General features: G+C 38.0%; 1 protein-coding gene across 2 annotated transcripts in view; it reads right to left on the bottom strand.

The window, feature by feature from the left end:
• Window positions 1-14,696, bottom strand: part of LOC130912400 (fidgetin-like) — a 53,635-nt gene that overhangs the window by 14,504 nt on the left and 24,435 nt on the right. The window contains exon 1 of one of the 2 annotated variants that reach the window (XM_057830462.1): window positions 4,062-4,084. The exons of the other annotated variant lie outside the window; for it this stretch is intronic. The gene's annotated coding sequence lies outside the window, so the exon portion shown is untranslated. Of the gene's footprint in view, window positions 1-4,061; window positions 4,085-14,696 lie in introns of those variants that run through there. 2 annotated transcript variants of the gene reach the window in all.

Raw genomic sequence — 14,696 nt, 5'->3', positions numbered from 1 at the left:
CAATACTGTTCTATGGTGGACTTCCCTCGCACTTCTCAGTGTGACGTAATTTCCGAAGATTGCCGAAGAAAAGCATTTTCGTTGTCAAGGGCGTTGCTATGGGTGAAACAAAGAATCTGGAAGGGTTGCGTTAAAAAAAATAACGAAAATATGCTTATAATTGTTTAGCCATTGATATTATTAAAAAACATGGTTGGCCAACCTTACTTCACATTTCCGCTTTAATGAGGACATTGAGTGTATTTCTAACAAAACTTCGGAAATTGACGCATTTACAGGAACCCGTTTTCATTCAACCCGATAGTCGCTTCTTCGTGATTTCACGTCTGCAGCTCTCGCCTCGTTTTCCTGAGCCGAACGCTTGTTGGGACGACTTGAGGCCGTTAACACTGATGAATCAGGCAGGATTGTCTTGCTTTTCAAGGGTAGTATGATTCTGGATTGTCTCTTGATTTTGTAACAGGTAATGAAATGCATTTCCTGAAATGGTGTAGCACATTTTTTATTCCAAATAAATGTTAATGCTAAGCTACAAATGCAGGATGTGTACTTCAAAAAAATCCATAAATCCAAGGTCATGTTCTACTTTAGTTGTCATTTGGTTACTCTTATGGATATGGAGTGTGTTTTATGTTTAAACCACAACAGCTGCTTTCAGTTTTCAGACTATTCTCCCTGTATTTTTCAAACACTGTGAGAAGAGTCTGGGACCCATCTCCTTTTTGGCCTCTCGAGCCAGAACGAAATCATCCGTGCAAACAGAGTCGTTTATTTGCATGACATGTTCTTAAAGAGCAACGTCACACTTGCGCGTTGGAAATCGTCTCCATAACAACAAAGATGGCGAACGGGAGAGCCGAGAACATTTTCCAATCTGCGGTATATTCAGTTTTAAATGACCAAAAACACATCGAGTCGCTAAAACTAACAGTCTGTCTCACGTTAGTCATGTTGAATAAACTTCTCCGTTCTCCACTCTCCTTGCATGTTTATTCGTTTGCCCTAGAGTTTCTTGTCGCGTTATCATCGGCACGTCCGCCCGTCGCTGATTGGCCCACTCTGCTGTCTGTTTGCTGTGGTTTGCTCCACCCTGGGAATTTGATCCGCCGAACAGTCGCCAGATTCTATAGCTGGAACAGCGGTGAGTCTGGTGTACCAGGCAAGCTGACCACATTAGTCACGTAGTGTATTTAACCCACCCTTATTTGATATTACTACGTTTAACTATTTTTCTTTTGGCATCTTTAGTATGTTATGTCTGTATGCATCTAAACAAAACAAGCTGAAAGCGCACAGTAGTACTTTGGGTGTCAAATTTGCCTCTTGTGGACGTTTAACCGGTGTAGCACATTTTGGGAGAACACCGGTTTGTCCTACTCTCATCTCGTCTCATCCCGTCTTTCTTTTTCATTTTGCTTTTGCTGCTCGTTTTGTGAAATATTGACAGTGCTGTCATGCTCATAAATGTTCCTCTCAAGTCAGACAAACGGCTGAACAGATGACTTGTTTATGTCTCCGGAGTCATACTCTGGAAGCCCGGCAGCGTAACCCAGTGACGTCACCTCCCTGCAACGTCAAGTTTAGCTAATTTTACAAATTGTATAAAAACGAAATCATAAAGAGGGGTTTTAATATCAAATTATTTTAACTCATAATAACGTTTATCTTTTAAGAACTACAAGTCTTTCTATCAGTGGTTTCCTTTAAAAAAAATAAAATAAATTTTTTAATTTAAAAAGCCTGGGAACACTTCTGATAGTACAGGCACTAATGTTGGTAAATCATGTTCACCACATTAAATGGAATTTCCCCACAATGTTTGAAAAGCAACAACACACAGTTTAGAGGGAATCCTGGAAAAACAAATCCTTTTAATTATCAGGTTTGAATGACATACTGTGCAGAAAAACATCAAAACTAGGTGAGGTCAAAGTTAAATACACACAAAGTCATTTAATATACCACTGTATAATTAAGTTTGCATTAAATTAAATTCCATACCATCTTTTAATTTTCCCTTCCTTTGGTCAGCCCAGCATGTTGAAATGCACACATCATTCATTTTTCATTACTCTCAGTATCGGCCATTCAAGGAACTCATTGTCTATTAGCATGCATGTGTAGTAAACAGCCCTTTAACAGGTGACCTAATGATTTGTTTTAAGTTAAGCACCAAGCCAACATTCTGCCACCTGGTTACTTGAGCAAAACTGTCCCTTTGGTCGCATCATTCTCATGCGGTTTCTGCTTGTTCAGGAATGTGTGAGACACAATGGTACGTAGCATTCTAAAATGATCAAAAACAGAACTGAAATAACAATAGTATTGACCTTCTTCATCAGAACACTTTGGGCTGGTATAAATGACAATATGTACGTATGTTAGAAATGCTAAAAGAGATCATAAAAAAATGCCTCCCTATCCTTCACTTTTTCCACTAAACAAAACTAAAAAGAAGAATCCAAATGTACTTTGAAGTCAAATTTGAGCTCCTCCTCAACTCACCGTGATGACAAGCAGTCTGTCAAAAGCAAAAACAACAACAGATGAAGGAAGTAAACAACGTTAGTTCAAAGTCTCAGATGCTTGAGCATTGACCCTGAGAAATGAGCTGTCACTAATTCAAAGATGGTAAGGGCTGCTGGTGGTTGGCTGCTGTAAAGATGACAGCTCGCTGTGGCAATATAAAGATACTTGACACATGTCAGCATCTTTAAGAAAAAAAAATCTAATATTCATGGTAATCAATGCTCTTTGACATCACAGCGTGACCATCAAACTCCAATCACGGGAATCATCAAGATCAGCTTTGACAAGTTTACTTTATGCTAGACAAATCCAAAATATCATGAGACGATTGCAAAGGTATTGTTAACAATGCAGCTAAATTTAGTCCTATAAACTTGAGAAAGCAGTCGTTTCTTTTTTCCCCTTCTGGTTGACAAGTGAAAAATGTCACTGACACTACTAATACTCACCACCAGCAACAATGGTTGTAATAATAACAGAAGAAATGTCTTCTACCAGTTAGTGGTTTAGGACTGACAGGGCAAATGACTGTAGCTCTCCTGTTCACTTCATGCAAGTTGATGTTTGCAGAGTATAATTTTAAAATGTTTATTGTAGGGGTGTCAAACGATTAAAATTTTTAATTGAGTTAATTACAGCTTAAAAATTAATTAATCGTAATTAATCGCAATTATTCGCAACTCAAACCATCTATAAAATATGCCAGATTTTTCTGTAAATTATTGTTGGAATGGAAAGATGAGACACAAGATGGATATATACATTCAACATACGGTACATAAGTGCTGTATTTGTCTATTATAACAATAAATCAACAAGATGGCAATACCATTATTAACATTCTGTTAAAGCGATCCATGGATAGAAAGAAGTGTAGTTCTTAAAAGATAAATGTTAGTACAAGTTATAGAAATTTTATATTAAAACCCCTCTTAATGTTTTCCTTTAAATAAAATTTGTAAACATTTTCAATAAAAAAAATAAACTAGTAGCCCGCCATTGAATAATTACTTACACAATGCTCATGGGTGCTGAAGCCTATAAAATCAGTCGCACCCAAGCGCCAGCAGAGGGCGACAAAACTCCGAAAAACACAACAAGTACACATTTCACTGTGCTGTCATTTTAATGTTTAAGCAGGGCATTGCGTTAATTGCGTCAAATATTTTAACGTGATTAATTTAAATAATTAATTACCACCCATTAACGCGATAATTTTGACAGCCCTAGTTTTATGATGACACCATGTACAATCTGCCATTGACTACGTTTACATGGGGAAAAAATTATCTCTTCATCTGATTTAGCTAATCAAATGCAAGTATTTCAGATAGTTGGTCATTGCTCATGATGTCAGTTATACCCTCAATTTTCTAGGCTATTGCAAAAGCAATGTTGTTTACATGCAAGTCATCACATAGTACTGTAAATAGTCGTATATGGAAGGACTTTAAAGGCAGCGTAGTTTCGCAACACTTAACTTGATATTGGCTTGTGTATGGTCAACAGATCAAAGCACTCCACACACTCACCAAAATATTTTTGTTCATCTACATAGTTGTCCTCAGAGCAACACATTTATATATTTTTGCAGAAAAACCTTTGTATCTCTCATTATATATTGTATATATTGCAACTAGAGATGGGATTTGATAAGACTTTTACGATTCCGATTCTATTTTTGATTTTGTGTAACAATTCGATTCTCTTGTTGATTTTCATTTGGAAAAAAGGAGAACAAACAGGCTAATCTTGAGAATCTTTGTCATCTCTATAAAAAATGTATAATGGGGATGAGTGGGATGAAAAATCTGCTTCGAGGAAAACATGCAACTTTAACATTCTCTGTGACTTAGCCAGAGGGTGCGCTAGACTTTTTCGTTGTCTGTCATTTTGACTGACAGTGTCATAAAAATCCGGTCATAATCTATTTTTACCCGTCACTTACATTTTTAAAATGATAATAATGACATATTCAATAGTATTTAGTTTTCATTCATTTTTAATTAATATTCTGTCCGAACAAGCTTAACAAGAGGCAAACAGACAGCGGAGTGCACCAATCAGCGACGGGCAGACGTGCCATTAGCAAAGCGACGAGGGCAGGACGAGGGACTTGCGTGCGGAAGTAAACATACGAGGAGAACGGAGTTTATTCAACATGGCTAGCGCGAGACAGACTGTTGTCAATGATTCGTGTCGATGTGTTTTAGCTCATTTAAAAATGAATTTACCGCGGATTGAAACGTATTCTCGGCTCTCCCGTTCGCCATCCGTGTTGTTCTAGAGACGACTTTCGGCGCGCAAGAGTGACGTTGCTCGTGAAGAACACGTCACGCAAATAAACAAATCTGATTTGTCGATTGATTTTGTACCTACTCGAGAGGCTGTGTCCCAGACTTGTCTCTCAGTGTTTGAAAAATACAGGGAGAACAGTCTGGCCATGCTAGGCAAACACTCAGTTGCCTTGACATTTTTCCGAGTAAGGCCAACGACGTAATGCATCAAGAGAGACAATAGCTAATTAATATGCTCACTCGCCGCCACCCTGTGGTCTGGGGTGTGAATTGCAACCTGTCAAAATGACGGATGGACTTAAGTTTTTTCCGTCACCGTTTTAAAAAACCGGTCAACGACGGAAAATATTCGGTTAACGCGACCCCTGGATTTAGCCTACAATTGATGATGATGATGAAACTTTTTTATTTCGAGCATGCACACACAAAAGAAACAAAGCCAACAATTGATCACGTAATGGACAGGTGTCAAACCGATTCCAGAAAGGGCCTAGTGGGTGCAGGTTTGCTTTCCAACCAATGAAGAGGGCACCTTTTCACCAATTAGATCTTTTACATGTGTAATCAGTTAAACTTTGTCAGGTGCTGCTTGTTTCAGCTGGAAGTTCATTGGTTAAACTCTCTGCGCGTTATCGGTTGGAACAAAATCCAGCACCCACTAGGCCCTTTCTGGAATCGGTTTGACACCTGTGACGTAAATGAAATCAGGAGCATCTAGGGTGGCAAAGGTGTGCAAGCCTTTAACCACAAACTTAGTCACTGCTCATTGGCATTCGTCTATCCTGTTCTCGGTCATTTTACTCTTCTCTGCCACACTGAAAGGAGAAGCTAGCGGTAGACTGGAGCGAATACTGCCTATGAGCCAGTCAAACTGTCTCGCATGGTCATCTAAATGTAATTTTTTTTCTTTTAATTGATTTATTTCGAGCAATAAAAACGAAAAACAACAACAAGAATGGAGAGAAAAAAATAAAACAGTAATGATGATTATAGCAGAAATAATAACAATACATACATGTGTAGCTCGAAAAGGAGTGGAAAAAGCAGAGCTTTTTTGGGGGGTCCCACCCTTATTTCACTCCAAAAATTCTATAAGAATGCAGTCACCTCCCAATATCGTCATCATCATCATCAGATGATCACTCCAGCCATCACTACAACAACTATACTAATTATAATGATTATATCGATAATAATAATAATAGTTGCAGTAATCATAATAACATCAATATATAAATATATATATATATTTATACACCAGTAATAATACATATAACTACCACATATGTCATAATTATTATACATAACATGTAATATTTATATACTGTATATACTCAAGACATTTAGAGACCTCTTTCTGTGTATTGTGACCAGACCTGATGTTTATACAGCAATTTCAATCTTTGGATACTATAACACTGCTTTTAATGTAATCCCAAAATGTTCCAGAGTTTTACCCCACATACAGACACACAGAATCCTTTACGAGTCGTAAGAAATTTTGGTAATGAAAAGTTGGCAAATCCTCTCAAATTATGAAATTGCTCACGCACTGTAAAAAGACATTGTTAGTTGAGGGGTACAGGTAATAATTTATGAAATGCTTTAAATAAAAATATTGATGTGTATTGTTGTATTTTACAAGATCATTAAAATTTAACAGTTTAGATTGAGTAAATAAATTATGAGTGTGATCTAAAAAAAGAAAAAAAAACACTGTAAAATCCTAATTGGTCGCTTCTGTAATATATGGTGACGTCATTCACGCAGACTGGAATAGATAAGCGCATCGTTTGCAAAAAATGGCAAATGATTCTGGAGAATTTAAACAATGGAAACAGATTCTCAACAACAACTAGTTTTCAATTAACATCCTTAACTGCAATGTTTATTGTCAGCTGCACACAACATTTGGATTGACTGGCTTTATGCTGATGCCTCTTATTCAGCACCACGTTAAAAACTGACACTTTCACATGAGGAAACAAAATATCTAGCATTAGAATCTCTAGAGACAAGTTTAACCAATAAAAGTGTGTTCAGCAGACCCTAATAACACTTACTTAGGTCTTCTTATTATCTGTTTGATGTGAAACATAAGTTTGAGACTTTTTTTCTCAATTCATTTCAATGAATCTCCCTCATTCAACACATATGAATATTAACAAATACAAAAATTTGTGTCACTTTCAATTATACTTTCTTCTGCTATCAAACACATTTTACAAGTGGCAAACATCTATTTTTAGTCGCAAACATGATTAAAACACTCACACTGTCAAAGCCTGCCAGCAGTAGAATCACAACAAAAGATTTAAGACACCATCTAAATTTGCTTGGACAAGACAGGCACGTGAAAAGGTGGGTTAAATGGGTAGGGCGCAGTTAAACAAATGCTCACGATCAAGGAAATTCTGCATGGCTTTGTTTGTCGTTCCGTGATGATATTGAGAGGAATCGTGCCTTAAGTGTGTGAGTGTATGTTTGCAAATAGTAGGTGAGGTGGGTTGCTGTTGTGTCTGTCAACTACTCCATTTCCTTTGATGATTGCAGCATGGTGAATTGCCTGGATTGATGAATAGTTCCTTCCCTTAAAGGCAACCCTAAATATCCCCAGGATGTAAACAAACACTGGAAAAGTTTGGCCAGCTGAAGCAAATACGCTATCTTATTTTTAAAAATTGAAAAGGGAAGTTACAGTGGTTTAGTACTTTTTTTTCATTAGATTACCAGTAAATAAAGTCAGAAGGCATCATGTAGAAAAATTAAGACATTTTTTCCCCCTAAATATTTTGTATACCATACACAATACCCAAAATTATACATATTGTACGATTCTTTAAGGGGAACGAGATTTAATGACATTTGAAAGCAAACAGAGAAATAAAACTGCTTAAAATACATGTTTCAATAAACAAACTTTTGAGAAATCAATCAGCGATACATTGATTTGGGAATCAAGATTTTTTTTTTTTTTTTTTTGACACTCAGGTGACATGAAGAGACTTAACAAAACATGACAAGACCCCTAATTCGTCCAAATTTCAAAATTGTCCTATATGCATGTGTGATACATCATTGGAAAGCTTAAAATCTCTATTTTGGGGGGAAGAAAACTTTTGAACAGTAAGGCATTTTTTGAAACCTAAAAAGTATGGCAAATCAGGTGAGTGAAAAATAGACATTTTTGATACCTTTGAAATTTTCTTTAAAGTTTCTCATTTAAAAAAAAAAAAAAAGGTTTTGGACACCCATTCTGGTACATAATAAATAACGAACACTTCAAGATGACCCCCCTTCGTCTACTCAAGTCTTTGATAATCATTATGCATGCACTAATATGGGTAAATGTACAGTAATAAAGGAAATTGGTGCGTGAGTAAATGTAAATTTAATTTAGGCGAGGCAAGGCAAATTTATTTGTATAGCACAATTCAACACAGGGCAACTCAAAGTGCTTACATCACATGAAGGTCATAAAAATCTAATTAAATTGAAATCAGAAATGGAAATAAAGCAGAAAAGGAATAAAAAGCAAACAGCTTGAGGTTTGAAATATGTAGACAGTTATGGATATGCTGTGATAAACAAAAGCGTTTTTAGCCCTGATTTAAAGCAGCTAACAGTTTTAGCACACTTCAGACCTTCAGGTAACTTGTTCCAGAGGTGAGGAGCATAATAACTAAATGCTGCCTCACCCTGCTTGGTTCTTGTTCTTGGAACATACAGGAGACCGGTTCCAGACGACCTTAGGGGTATAGATGTTTCATAGGGATCCAACAAATCAAGCACGTATTTTGGTCCAAGGCCATTAAGTGTTTTGTAAACGAGCAGTAGTATTTTAAGGTCTATCCTTTGACTCGCTGGAAGCCAGTGTAATGATTTCAAAACCGGTGTAATCTGCTCCAATTTCCTTGTATTTGTAAGGACTCTGGCAGCAGCATTCTGTACTAGCTGCAGCTTCCTGACTGATTTTTTATCAAGACCTGTAAATATACCGTTGCAATAGTCCAAGCTACTGAAAATGAATGTATGTATAAATTTTTCCATGTCTTGTTGAGTCACAAGCCCCTTAATTCTGGCTATATTTTTAAGGTGGTAATAAGCAGATTTAGTGACGGACTTTAGATGGCTCTCAAAGTTTAGATCTGAGTCAATAATTACGCCAAGATTTCTGACTTGATTTGTAAGCTGTAAGTTACTTTGTGCTAAGGTGCGTGCCTATCTTCGACCTTTCCTTTTTTGGCCCAAAAATGATCACTTCTGAAAATTGCGGCACATCCATTGATTGATTTGATGAATGCATTTACTCAGGGAAACTAAGGGACTATAATCATGTGGGGACACAGAAATGTAGAGTTGTGTGTCATCTAAAAAAGGTGTGATAGGAGATGTCATACTGGGAAGCATGTTAAATAAGAGTGGTCCAAGAATGGACCTTTGAGGGACTCCACACGTGAATTTGGTTCGTTCTGACTGATGGTTTCCGATTGACACAAAGAAATCCCTATCATGTAAATAAGATGTGAACCACTGAAGAACAGTGTCAGTGAGCCCTACCAACTGTTCCAATCTGCTGAGTAATATGTTGTGATCAACTGTGTCGAATGCGGCACTGAGATCCATTAGTAGCAAAATAGATATTTGCCTGCATCAGTATTCAGTAATTTAGCCCTGCGTTTTATTTTTGTAAATAAACATGGCTGAATGGGGAGTTAGCTGTATAGTTAATGATAACTTTACTGCATACATTATTTGATTGGATTTTTATCTGTGCAAAGAAAAACATTTTCAGAGGGAATTTTAGGAGTTAAATTCCAATACCATAATATTTTCATTTTTGCAGTGGCCTTTTAAGAATATTTTTTCAATTATGATTAAAGAATATGAATGCGAGATCCAGAGAATAAAAGGCTCCATATTCATAAAGGGAACAAATTAAATGTGAGTACATAACACTATCTTTTTCTTGTATTTAGCCTTGAAGCCTAGGACCGAAGCTTTATGATTTAAGCATCTAATGGATCTAATACATCGAAACCATCCCATAACAAGCAATCCAGATGGCAACAAGGGTCGAAAAGATAATGGATAGCATGCTTGTCAGTTAGCCTGTTGTGTCCAAAATTCTCCCACTCGCGTTCGACTGCAATGTACGTCTTTTTGTGGCTTTCCGTTAACCCGAGGTGCGAGTATGAGCGAGCATCATTAAAGACACGCTGATTTTAACAAGATATTTTATTTTATTTAAATAGCATTATTATGTGAATTAAAATCATATTTTGAGACGATTCCACTATGTACAACAATTTGGCAAAGCGCAGATAACGAGAAATTCGTGTTTCAATCCACCGTCTAGCCACGCCTACCATTATAGGGCTCTAGCGTCCCCAACAGGTGGATGACGTCAGCGGGAGAATGGTTTCATCTGATTTAGTATGCAGCCCATTGAGGGGGAATTATTCATAACGAAGAAAATGCGATGAAGAGAGCCGCAAGATGTCATTGTTTCAGTCCCTCTACTCCAATGTTTTTAAAGGATTTTCTTTTTATCGAACTATTTTTCCCAATTGCTAAATAAATGGTATGGTCATAACAAATAACAATCTTGTGCTCAATGGAATATGAAATAATAAAAATGCATTTATTTAGTACAACATGGCAAAATTACTCCATAATGGTCAAAACTGTCGACTTCACCTTTACTGTCGAACCTCCTGAACGCTATATTATGCTGCCGTTGTTAGTCAGGTTTTTAACATTTCCCTGCCCCCCGGCTTCGGAGAATGTAAACAAGCCAAGAGGTTTGACAGATAGCCGACATGCTAACCCGAATCGAGTGACGTCTCAAAGTCTTACTTTCGCTTTTCCAAGCAAAAATCACACAAAACTAGCCCGGATCATGTCACACTGCCGCGAGGTTGTCGATTGTCTTCGCCGATCGGCAATCCGCCCGGCAAAGAGCAAGTTACAGCTCGTTCCCCTGCTACTACGGACAGGAGAGCTCGCCGGGGAAGCAGCTGGAGAGTAGCGCCGGACAAACTGGCCGACGTCGGAGGAACGCGTAATTGCCATATGGTCAACACGAATATACTGTAATGAAAAATAATGCTTTACTACACGGCAAAGACGTAAACAAACAGCGGCGTGCAGTTGTTGTGCAGCTAACATGACAGACAGAATGTGTCTTAGACCTTTTCTACCTGCCCATCCATGATGAAACGTAAGTAAATAGTAAATGTATTTCCTGTTCCATGTGTTTTGCAATATTTGTAACTTGAAGGCGGGCCAAAATGGGTGACGGCGAACTGTGAAAGTGTTGATCTAGTCTAGCGGCCCCTCTGGAAGAGGCAAAGCTCTTACGGTGATCCTGGTGATAATTTTATTTTCTAATGTGATCAGTTGGTTTGATTAACTAGATTATATCAGTTCTAAAATTAGATATTAATTAATACTGTAGCGTTTGCAAAGATTGGCAGCGGAATGTTCCTTCAGTAAATTAGCGCAGGAGTCTAGCTTTCTTTTCACCACCAATGGAAGCGTCGTGTTGCCGTATCGAACGCACCAATAGGAGTGTCGCGCTGACACATTACAGTGGCGCCGACATTTGTCCGAGTTTCATTACCGTATCGAACGCACCTATAGGAGCGTCGCATTTCTGTATTGAACACACTCATAATGCGGCGTTGAAAGTAGTAGTGACGCTACAATACGTTTATGTTGAATTTTATTTTGTGCGCAGAGTATATTCAAGCAGTGCGCGATTGCGCACGCGTGCAGCTTAGACAGAACATTGATTATGACACTATCAAAGCTCTAAGGTATTGGCTAGTTGAGACCGTTTAAATGCTGCTGTAAACTGCGTTTGCATTTTTTTTAGCTTGGTCATGCAATGCATTAAAATGGTAAATTGGTATTTTGTCTCATATTTAAGTTTGATTGTTGTCATTTTTTAATTTTCAAAATGACCCGTCTGCCCTATGAGCAGTAGTGGAGGTTAGCATTTTCATATGATCTCACATTTAAGGCACTAATGTACGTGTACCTTGATGTTTATTTCCCTAAAGATGATGGAACTGCTGATCAACTCCAGAAGATGCAACCTTGAGTTAATAGTGCTAAATCCCATCACAGAAAAGTTGCTTTCTGCAAACAGAATGATGTGGGTCAACGAAGCTAATATCAATGCTTCTCTCAGTGCAGCTCAGAGGTTAACCGGTTAGGGGGCACGCGCCGCCAATACGCTCTCCAAGAGGTAAATCCATACCTGGGAACCACTTTGTTTATTTATGTGTTGGGTAATTAAAATAGATTTTATGAGCGGAGGCCTAATCCTTTAAGAAATTACATTGATCCTGCGACCAATGAAAATAGAACCAGAAATGAGAGGACAGGGCTACAGAAGAAGGCAGAAAATAGAGACGGCCTCTATAACCTCATCTAAAGGCGTCCATCTCCGTAAATAAAATGAGATAATTATTGACGCACTGTCGTTTTTAACCCTACCTTTCATGCCACCGTCACCTTCACATCGCCGATCTTGTAAATCTCTACAAATGTGCCGCTTTTGGACATTAAGTGCTCACAAAGCGTATGGTATGCCTCATATTTCAAGTGATGGTGAGGAGCTGTGTGCGTGTTTGTGTGTGGAGTGTGGGTTGTAATGGTTATCCATTATCATACAATACATGGCGACGGCGGCCCGATGATCATTTTTCAAGTGACTCATTTCTGGAAGTACCAATCTATTGGCCACTTGGAGGGAAGTGTTGGACGGGACTAATCCCAAAACATCCATTCAGGAGGTCACTTGGCGGCCCCCTGATCTCTTGTTATTTGTCTCGGCAAAAAGTACATCATGAACAATGAAGACGCGCCTGCGAGTGGGGGATTATTGCCATGTAGTTGGGTTTTAGGACTAGAAATGTTGACGGCACAGACATTTATTAATAGATCACTTTCCAAGTGTGATGGCGCAAGACCTATAGGCAGAAAACATTGAAGGAGACATATCCGTCCATTTTATGTACTGCTTTTCCCAATTTTGTTCGAAGTTGTTTCCACATCTTTCTAAAGATCTCTGACATTATTCTGTCTAAATACAGTATATGTGTAAAATAAATAACTAAATAAATAAAATAAAAGCATACTTGACTGTACCTGTATCCAATCTTCACACATTGATTTTTTGGGGTGTCACTGGAGACTTCTGAGAGTGCCTCCAGACCAACAGAAGGGTAAGAATGTGTGACTGTGTGAGAAATTAAAATGGACTTACTTGCATAGATCAAAACTTTGATATAAATCTATTTTTTGCTACAGGATTCACCCTACAGGTGTGAATTGTTAATGACTACACCTGCTGAAAACATGTGGATAGTGCTTATGTGAAGTGGCAAAGTGTTTATGTACCTGAAATTAACTAGTTTTCGCATAAACTGACTGAATAGAATACACACGAAGCACGTCCGGATACCCAAGGAAACTCAAGAGTGCTGTCAAAATGGAACGCTCGCCCTAACGGTTAAAGACTTTCAGTGACAACTAAGTGGCAACATCATTGTGATATGCTGGCCCGCAGAACAAAATGAAATGGTAATGTAATTTTTAAAAAATATTTTAAATGGGAAAATATGAAGGTCATTTACTGTATGTAAAAATTAATTAATCCATAAATGGCCGCAGCTCAGTGCGAAGATTTATATATTAAAAACATAGCCAGTTCTAGTCATACAAGTGAAATTAAAGAAAAAAAATACTTGTCGTTGTTGTATTCTTCTCATTCGGTCCATGCCAAGTTACATTTTCCGTACTGTTACAAACACATAAAATGTGAACATGTTTGAATGCTCCAATTGATTAAAAGAAAAAAACAAAAACAAAAACAATAAGATTCAATAACTTCTTCACTGTCTGCTGTTCTTTGTTCGTCACAGAGACAACAAAACACATATCACAAAGCTCACATTAAACACCACTTTGGGTGAATAAAAATGAAACACACTTTAATTTAAAATGGTACTCATCCATGTTCATTGATTTACATGCAAGGGGTGAAAAAAACATCCATTTCTTTGTATGTTTTAAAACTAAACAAAGATTGTTATTTTGAGACAATCAAAAAAGGGGACAATAAAAGAATGTCAGGCTGCTTGATATCAGATCTCGGAGGGGAAACTAGATGTGAGCTGATGAGCAGAAGGTATCTCAGAAGGGGGTCCGATATTGGGGGAGGGCGGGGGGGTTTAATGTGATCATCAGGGACGCTCGACTTTCAGGGAACAGGCCCGTAATGAGCAATCAATAACATCCTTAACGGAGTTACAGCAAGTGGCTGACAGCAGATGCGACTAACAGGCTACGTCTGATCTCCCATTACCACGCACACACACAGAGGCATATGGGCACATGCACATAGTCTCCTCAGGTGTTAGCCATCCACATGGTGTCATTGTCTTGCCATCGATCTCTGTAATCACATCCACAACTGATGAACACGGGGGCCCGCCACCTTTCATGATTTTATTCCTCCAACTGTTGAAAATCTTTTATAATCATGTTAGTGTATAGCTTTAAGAGGTAAACAACTATGCCACACCTCGATGTGTGGTCTGGGAGGAATGTTGATGACGTGAGCCTGACCTAAATTCATGTAGCAGATTCTAAAAGAAGCTAAAAGCTAAGTTCTTTTTCCAAAAGGAGAAGGCCCAAAGTATGTCGAAATTTGGGGGGAATATTTGGAAAGTTCAATAGATTTATTCAACAAGCACAAATATGCTACAACAGGCTGAGCAATGTGACCAAGAGTCCACATGCGCTCTACTGACTAGCTCCTACCCTACAGGCAACAATAATTCTGTAATTAATTAA

This window comes from Corythoichthys intestinalis, chromosome 2 (assembly GCF_030265065.1).
Source record: "Corythoichthys intestinalis isolate RoL2023-P3 chromosome 2, ASM3026506v1, whole genome shotgun sequence".
Classification (NCBI taxonomy): Eukaryota; Metazoa; Chordata; class Actinopteri; order Syngnathiformes; family Syngnathidae; genus Corythoichthys; species Corythoichthys intestinalis.
This window is presented reverse-complemented; position numbering and strand designations above follow the sequence as displayed.